Source organism: Corvus moneduloides, chromosome 6, assembly GCF_009650955.1.
Source record: "Corvus moneduloides isolate bCorMon1 chromosome 6, bCorMon1.pri, whole genome shotgun sequence".
NCBI lineage: Eukaryota > Metazoa > Chordata > Aves > Passeriformes > Corvidae > Corvus > Corvus moneduloides.
Window position 1 is genome coordinate 26143999 of NC_045481.1, and position 9173 is coordinate 26153171.

The following is a 9173-nucleotide window of genomic DNA, read 5'->3' on the forward strand; positions in this document are numbered from 1 at the left end:
TCATGCCAAACTTGTTTGCAATAGGAGCAGCTGTTGTTACTGCAGCAGTGGATGCAGCTTCAGTATTGCTGAGATGGCTGTACAGTGGTGCATATTCTTCCCTACCAACTGATTTGGGGTGTTTTCAACACCAAATAGGTGAGCTGGGATTGCGAGGATGAAAAGGGGAATTATATTCTTGATGAAGTCCAGTGCTGGAGTATGTAGAAATCAAAGAGGTTAAATACCCTATAAAGATGGGTATTTAGGCAGGGTAATAATAATAAAAGTAATCAGATCCACATGGCCCCAAACATGACAATTAATCTTAAATATGTTCTGTAACGTGTTCTGGGTTATTGTGATTAATTAACATTCAAAGGACCTGACTGAAATACAGTTGATTAAAACAAGCAGGCAGTTCACATGGGGGACGATCAGTGTGGTATTTTCTCCTTTCAGATTTGACCACTAAGAATAATTAATCTAGGTGTGAATAGCCTGGAAAGTGCATTCATACTTAGCTCCAGCCAAGAGGGAACTTCAGTTCCGATGTGGGAACTGCAGTGGGATTTAGGCTGTGCCGGTCACCAGTAGCTATGGCCACACTAGCTCTTATTGCTTTCTTTTTGGATTGTTAAATCCCTGTCTACCTGAGGTGGCTCTAGAGATTTCTGTTACCTTGAGAGAGAGTTTTCACTTTGGATAGCCAGGTCTTGGGGAGATTTCATGGATAGGAACAGCAGGGATAGGGCTTAGCTGGTGCTCTCTCAGTGACATTCAACAACATTTACATTAAATCAGTGTGGTTGACTGGAGCAAGTCTTATCTAAACAGTGTTTAATGAGCACATGCACAGTATTTTATCAACATATTAGAAGGAATGTTTGTAAAAAAGATACATTTCTCTAAAGTATAGAAAGTTCCTGAAGCTCATTCTGAAACTGCGTGGAAAGCATTTCAGAGGTTTTTCTGCATCCTTGAGCCACTTTCCATACCTGTTTGGGAAAACATATGTTCAAACTCAGTTCCATTGTTTCCTGTAGACCAGACTACAAAGTGAACATGGTTGTTTTTAAGATCTCCAAATTAGATGGTGTAATGACTCGGCATGAAAACCAGTCACAGACAGTGAACATTCCTCCTCCAAGATTGTTGTACTGCTAGGTTTAGTTCAGCAAGCTGCAGCTTTCCCTGAGAGCTCAGCGGAGCTGCTTAGGGCAGGGCAGCCATTCTGTCCTCCCGCAGTCCTTTTTGGATGGCTCTGCATTCTTGCTCTGGTCAGCTATCAGCTCTACAGCACAGTGAGGCGAAGGAGGCGAGAAGGGTCCCTCCCCGAGGGTTTTAGAGGATCTTTAATCTTACATCTTGTCCTGATGACCCCCAGAGGCAGAGAGATCCCAGTGCAAGGGGGTTTTGTCGTGGGCTCAGGGGCTGTACATGGGCGGAGTTGGGGTACAGGAACCAATAGGGAGAACTCGAGGGAGTGGCCAGGGCGAGGGGCAGGGGAAAGCGGTGGGGTGGGGTGGGGTGGGGTGGGGTGGGGTGGGGTGGGGTGGGGGGGGGGTGGGAACAATATGGGATAGGAAAAACAATGGGTAAACAGATCACCACGCAAGGTGAGTGTTTCTAAGAAGCAATTAAAATGAAATGAGACAAGCAAAGAGAAGAAACTGATCGAGCTCTCACTTCATACAGATTTGGATTCTTCCTCTAGTATTTTTATTACATTTTTTTCCCCTTCAAGTACCTGATAATATAAGAGGATGTTAACTTTTTTTTCCCTGCAAAACTAGGATAGAAGACACTTTAAAGTTGTTTTTGTTTTTAACGAGGACAAATATTTTGTCTATATTAAAAAGGCCAGTCATGCTGATTCTTAAATATAAGAGTCATCTTCTACTTCCAGTGAAGCATTAAGTAACTCAAATATCTGTAGAGGTATTGGGTTAGCTGAAAAAATAGGTTTCCTATGGCAACCTGCTGAATAGTTCTTAATTATATCAATGGTCATAGATTTCTTAAAAAAAACCCCCAAAACCCAAAAAGGAACAATCCAAAACTTTAACATTTGCAAATGAATGACTGGAGTTCTGAAGTTTTATTAAGGTTGAATTGCCTTGAGTTGCAGCAGAACATTAGAGAATATGCTGTGTATTATATTTTTTAAAATGCATTCATGATTTTCTTGCTATGTTGTTTTCATTTGAAATAACAGATGAAATAAGAGCATAATCCTGCATCCCTTCTCATTTAGGCTAGCATCCTACTTTTTGCTAACAAATAAAAAGCATTCAGATATATTCTGTTGAAAACAATGCTGGGAGACTGCAAATGTGATTTGGTTCAGTAACGGTATTGCTGCTACTTGTTACTGTGACAACAGAGCTACAGTGCTCTCTGAATGGTAGTAAATAACCTTATTTTGAGTATTTAGAAACTGGATACCATTGGGCTCTTTACTGGTTGTATCAGGAGTCCAGGTGAATGCTTTCTCCGTGTGAATCTTTTCCCAGCTGCGTGTCATGGTAATAAGATGTCATTGTGCAATTATATGGAGCCTTTCATCCCAGTGCATTGTGAGCAAAATCTTCAAGGTATAAAGTCAGCCGCTGAGGTTCAGTGTGTGTAGGATGGAAAGCTTCAGGAGCCTCCCTTACTCTAGAACTAAACAGTACAATGGTTGCTTACTCAGACTCTCTGTTTCAGGATGGAAGGAGCTGCTCATGATGCTTCTTGAAAAAGACAGTATCAGTGATTAATGATCCTCCATTTGATTTATGCAACATCTAAGATCTAAAGATAGACCTTCACATACATGGGAGTCACTCAGAAAGGACGAAATCTTGTATATGTCTTAGCTTTTTCTTAGTGGTATGCATATAGTTCAACATATCTCTTTGGCACAAAGCAGAGTTTTTAAACTTAGTAGCATATCTCACCAAGGAGATGTGAATTTCTTAAGTTTTCCCTGCCTTTATGTGCTATTGTAGTCACACCTTTTGAGTGTGGGAATCATTTACCTCAAAATAGGGAACAGGTTACTCCTGACTGTCTCTGGTGTCTACTCACTAATGCAACAGAACTCTACAAGCTTCATCTACAGACAAGAAACCATCAATTTGCTTTTTGAAACTGGAGCAAATGCTTCTAGGTCAACTGTTGACCCCACTTAAGCCAAAAGCAAAGTATTGGTTAACCTCAGTCAACAGCATTTAATCCAGGGGTCAATTTTTTTTTCATGTTAAGTCATTAGGACTTATTTCTGTTTCTTATAATACTGCTTTTCTTGTTTTAGCATGGAAGGTACCAATTTACTTTGTCTAGGTATGAAATGTAAGACAATATTAGACCTGAGACCTTTAAAAAGAAGAGCACTTCAGTGTATTCTGTTCCAGCCAAAGCAGGATCCAGTCCAACAACGCTGGTATGTTGCTGTAGTTTTGGTTGGAATTCAATAAACAGAAACCTCACACACATCATTTTCATAGAGCTACGGGCACTCTTTTTACATTAAAGTCTTTTTATATTAAAGACTCCAGTGTTTAGCATTTGTAAACTTGATAACAAACATGGCTAAATTAACAACACATAATGTAAAATGTTCTCTAAACCCACATCCCTCTCTATTCAACTGTATACAGAAGCAAAGAAGGAGACATATGAAGACTCCTGACTTCAGAGATGTTTTAACAAAATGCTGGTTAGCATGGTATCCCTCCAGATGTGAAGTGCATTAGGAGGAGCAGATTACAGAAGGACGGCTGTTAAATGCAAAATTTCACCTGCTTGATATAGTTTCCCGCTGCTCCACTTACAGCAGTCTAGAATATAAAATGTTTGATCAAAGCCTTGCTCAAATGCAATTTCCACTTAAGTCAGCAGGAATTTTTGCTTGAACAAGAACTGCAGGATTTAGTACACAGGATTTCATACAAACTATTTATTTTAGTGGGAAGTTTAGTAGTAAGTGCAATGACAGAAAAAGGGGAAAAAGCTTGGGATAAGGGATTTGTAAGAAAGTTCCTGTGTATGCATAAAAAATTATCTCAGATACTTTTAAATGTTTTTTTTTTTTTCCCTCTTGTAACACCTGTGTTGTAAAAATCAAAAACAATGTTGCATTTTAAAGTTAGCTCCTTTAAATTTTTTTTCTTCCCCCATTACTCACATTTCTTTTCCGGTTTTTATTATCCTGCCCCAATGGGGATTTTCTTTTAACTTTGTTATATTATAATAGTTAGCGTGTGTACATGAAAAAACCACTGACCTTTTAGTGACTTGTGAGTCACAGGATTAATAGCTGTGCATATGACCTTTTGAAAATAGGAAAAAATTTCCCTTAACCTAGTTTTCAGGTGAACAAAATGTAAAATTCCTACTCTGTATTTTCTCCACATTTATTGCAATAGATTTCTTCTCTTTTATAATTGTCTTAGATTTTCAAGTTGTATATTTTGATTACTAATCTACAGAGTTAAACAGATAATAGTATAGGTGATAAAATAGTTATACATTCTATGTTGGTTTTAAAATGCAGGTATTTTGTGCATTTTGGAGCATGTAGCTTCCATAATTGAAGATATTTTGAATTAGTTGGTTAAGGTCAATCTCTAAGCTCATCCTTATCTTCACTCATGTGAGTAGTTTCAGAGAAATACCGTAGGAAATCCAGAGCCAGTCATTCCAGTGGTCATGCTGCTGGAAGCATAACAGAATGAGGGAGAGGGTCTTGCAATTATGGAGGAACAAGGAGGTTATGGCTTTCCTCTGTAATTCACCCAACAAATGCCAAGACCAGCATTAGGACTTGGGATTTGCCTCACACAGTGACCTTTGGGGTAAAGAAGATTAGTGAAAATTTTCAGAAATAATTCCTAATTTTAGAAGTTATGACTACCAGTAGCTTTCTCTGAAATTCATGGGAACAAAACTTGGGTAAGTTCTGGCCTTAACCCCTGTGTCTCTAAAACCATTCCGTGTGACAAGTAGAGGTTATGAAAAGTGAGAGGGATAGGGAGATATCGTGGGAGAAAGATATTTGGCAGTGGCATTTGCTGCAGAGAAAAAAAAAAGGAAAAGAAAAAGGGACACAAATAGCAAGGAGCTGTTTGGGCTCAATAGAAGGGGAGCAGAGCAGTAAAAACATCATTTTGCAAATGGAACAAAATCCAGCCTGTCTCAACATAAATTTTCCAGGTACATTATGCAGCCTATAGAGAGCACTCTTATGGTAGAGCACCCTACATACTGTCTGGAGTGTAAAGTAATATTTAATTTGCATGCTATTTTATTTTACTTCATTTTTGACCCTTATATTGTTTTCATTAGTGTAGGGCTTTCATTATTTACTGAAAACCAGACTTCTTGTGAGTCAGACTTGCTGAGAGCATGGGAGTATGTATACCAAGGAAGTGTATCCCTTGGCAACAGAATGCAAGTTAGGGTTCTTCAAAACTTCTCTATTCATGTTTTCTTGCATTGTTGATAGGTCTTTTACAGAGAAATTGACTCAGTCTTCATTTGGAGTGCTTTAGACCCAAATGTTAGTCAGGTTTAATGAGACAATTTTGGGAGTTTCATTTGCTGCCAGACAGTGAAAAACATGAACAGGGTTACATCAGTTGTTCCAAAGGCAGAGATCTTCTCAGGAAAAAGGTAAGGGGAAAGAATTATGTCACTATTTCTGTAGGTACGAGCTAATCTACTTAACAAACATATGAACTGTAGACACAGTACATTTTAATCTAGTTTGTCTTCATATTGTTTGCCTTAGTCAGGCTTTAGGCATTACGGAACAGGTTGCCCTATCAGATGTATCAGTTAAGTGATTTTACCCAGGAAGAATTTTAACATTACAGGAGTTAGACTTACAGCAAGTGGGTATACTATCTTTCTGTTCCAGTGCCTCTTTTACTTCAAGCATACAGTGGCACGCAGATGGCAGTCAGAAGCAGGCATGCCATGAGCTCTCAGGTCTTACATCCTGACGTCCTGTGTGCCTTTCTTTAGGTGACCCACTGCGCTTGGCTCTCCGTGGTTGTCACCACCACCATTCCACCATTCCTGAAGCTGATGGATCCTGGCAGCAAAGAACAAGAGACTGACTTTCCACTGGTGCCCATCTCCCAGAAAGTGGCCCAAGGCAAGTCAGAGCATTCCCACACATTTCCTGTGCAAGGCAGCAGTTGTTAGCATCCAGAACGCACACCTCAAGCTGCCCGGCTTTTGACAGTGTGTGTTTCCACATTGATGATGGCTGATGAACCCCAGACCACAGCCTCCTATCCATATTTATTGCATCCATAAACCAGACTCTTAGGTACATGTTTAGTGAAAAATCCCCAGACAACTAGAAGGTAAGGATTGACTTTATTGTCCTCTGTGTATAATAAATCATGTCACAAAATCACTAAAGGCTAAACTGACCAAGTAGTGCTGATAAGAATGAGAAAATTTGGAGAGGAAAAATATTTCTCATAAATGGAAATAAAATTATTATTTTGTGTGCCTTTTCTTGTTGGTGGCATAATTCACTCCACTGGTTAATCATTTTCATTCTAAATAAACCCATTAAATTTTAAATGATAAAAAACAATCCTAGTAAGCTAAAGAAGAACTGGTCTTTATCTAAGTATATTGCTTAGTTAAATGAAGTATGTTGCATTTTCTGACTTCAGAGCTTTCTTTAAGTGTCTTTTCTGTGTTGTTGACTCCGTGAATACTTAATTTATTTTCTGGCAGTGTTCCTGAAAGGAAAGTCAAGGAGCATCATCTCAATAAATAATTGTAGTTTGTTTTGGCAATATATTGTAGCAGCTCAAGTGGTCAGGTATTTTATTTTTTAACTGAAGCATCCTATAATCTTGGAGCCTCACCCAGAGCTTTCTGCCACTTTATATAATTTACCTGTTTCACTCTGCTACCTGACCATCTTTTGTAAATAATGCAGAGGACTTTTAGCTGAATGTTGCTGTTTCTGGTTTAAGATGTCTGTCTTAAAAGCCAGAAACCTAGCAGTAGAGTCATAGGATGGTTTGGCTTGGAAGGGATCGCAGAGATCATCTGGTTCTAACACCCTGGATTAGGAATATGTTTTTGTGGTACCCTGAGGAATGTGGCTCCTATACTCACAGGCATTATCTTTCTGGCATATCCGTAAGTGATTTCTGTGAAAAAACATATAAAAGTAATAAGAAAAGGAATGAACCTACAATCCCATGTATTCAGGTAGTTTTCTGTAAAAGAATCCTCCAAAAAATATCAGATTTGAGTAAGTCTTGAGCCAAAATACTGATTTGTAAATTTATTGCACCTACACTTGGAAAGAAATGTTTCCAGCAAAAATCACAAATCTTTTCTCTATCAAAACCCAGGTTTTTTTAATTGAAAAGTTTTCATTTAAAAAAGTAAGTATACTTTTTGGCTTATACTTGTGTCACTGTCATAATTACCTTTACAAGTAGGATATTTATTTTGGCGGCTGGGCCTGGGTTGCATTTTCGATTTTTTTCAAATCCCTGAGTTGGGAAACTGAATCTTATTTTTCCTGGAATACAGGGGGGAGGGTGGCAACAAGAATCAGTGTGTTAAGCCATTAGCCACCAACTGCTAGAGGACAAATATTGACAAGTGCAAAGGTTTGGTGGTCTTGCTTTTCTGCATGAATATCAGCAATCTATCACACAAAGCCTGCCTGTACTTCCAGGAGGTCCGTCCCTGCATAACATGATTATTGCAGTGTAGTAGGGAGGTAAATGTTAGACATGGGTAGTACAGCTTCCACTGAACCTTCGTTAGCCAACGTCCGCTTATACGGAGCTTTGCCTTGCAACACAAATATCCTACATAAACTTTATGGTTCTAAAATCAGCAAACTGCTCTCCTGAATAGTACTTCCTCAGAAGGACAATCTTGTAAGTTCATATCTGATAATTTGATTGTGGATCTTAGGGCTCTCCTTTAAAAGATCACGTGCTCTGAGGGATGTCCCTCAGAAGAATGCTGTAACTATTTTGTTCATATGCTAGGAATAGAATAACTGTGGGAACTGAGAAATTTTCAAAACTGAAGCACCCTGCAGTGAGATCTGTGAAATGGATGGTCAGTGGGGTCTGAACTGGGATCTGTGAGCAGAGAAGTAGATGGTGGCCTCAAAAATCTTGTCTGAGAAAAGAAAAAAAATTGAAAACTTTCCACTGTTGTTCAGCCTGGCTAAGCTCCCTGAGCTTGCAACACTGAATCATTATATAAGATGAATCACTGGATACCATAGGCAGCTTCAAATCCTTATTGATGAGACCTGCTCAGAGCAAGGCTAGAAGCCCTGGTGTTGGAGATATCTGAAACCTGTGAGACAGGTACAGCCAAGGAAAGAAGTGTAATCTTGGTCCATCACACTGTATATCCTCAGCCAAATTGCATACTCGTAGGTTTTTTTCCTTGCTACACAGTGGGTTGAAGATCAAAATTTCTAAAAGACCCTGTATATTTACCTTGAAATGTGCCATTACACTTCAGATCTGTGCCCCTTCTGGTTATTCTAAATCTGTTCCACACTATCAGGCTTGTCTCCCTGGGATTGCCCTTAGTTCACTGTTGGTTGTATCATGTGAGCACATTGCAGCAGGTTAGTTCCACCCAAAGGGGGATAAAAAACCCTACAAAACCTTCACAAGGTTTTAAACTGTAAATCTTGCTAATGCTATCCCATCAGAAAAAAGCACAAGGACAAGATTTCTCAGGTGGTGTGCTGGGATTATTTCTGAGACCCTCTGAGCAACGGTGATAGAGCAGTTTACTCATTGTCAGATGTCCCCTTTCTGAAGCAAAGACAGTAATACTTTTCTACCTCATCCATAACCCTAAGAGAGGGGCAATCTCAAGGATGAAATCTGAGACTTGCTGGCAAAATTCCTGCTCAGTGAGTAGAGTTTTGCTCCCCTGCTCTGGTTTTGCAGTGGATAAATTCTTAGAGTTGCACACATGTTCCTACAATTACATGCATGCCTTGCCATAGCAATGTTACCAATACCTGGCAGTATGAAGATGATGCATTCCTCAGGAACAAAACCAGCATATGGATAAGTAGTGTATTGCTAGAAAAGAGACCACCAGCACTGAGATCACTTCATTATCCAAGTCACATTCTCCCAGTGGAATTACCGCTGTACAAAATGATTTTCAAGGAAAGC

At 39.3% G+C, this 9173-nt stretch overlaps 1 long non-coding RNA gene across 2 annotated transcripts in view; it reads left to right on the top strand.

Annotated features, from left to right (window-relative positions):
* LOC116446044 overlaps positions 1-7764 on the top strand; it is a 107963-nt gene extending 100199 nt beyond the window's left edge. For both annotated transcript variants that reach the window (XR_004241007.1, XR_004241006.1), the window contains exon 4: positions 5992-7764. This is a non-coding gene — a long non-coding RNA (uncharacterized LOC116446044). The remainder of the gene's footprint in view (positions 1-5991) is intronic.
* The last annotated feature ends 1409 nt before the right edge of the window (positions 7765-9173 follow it).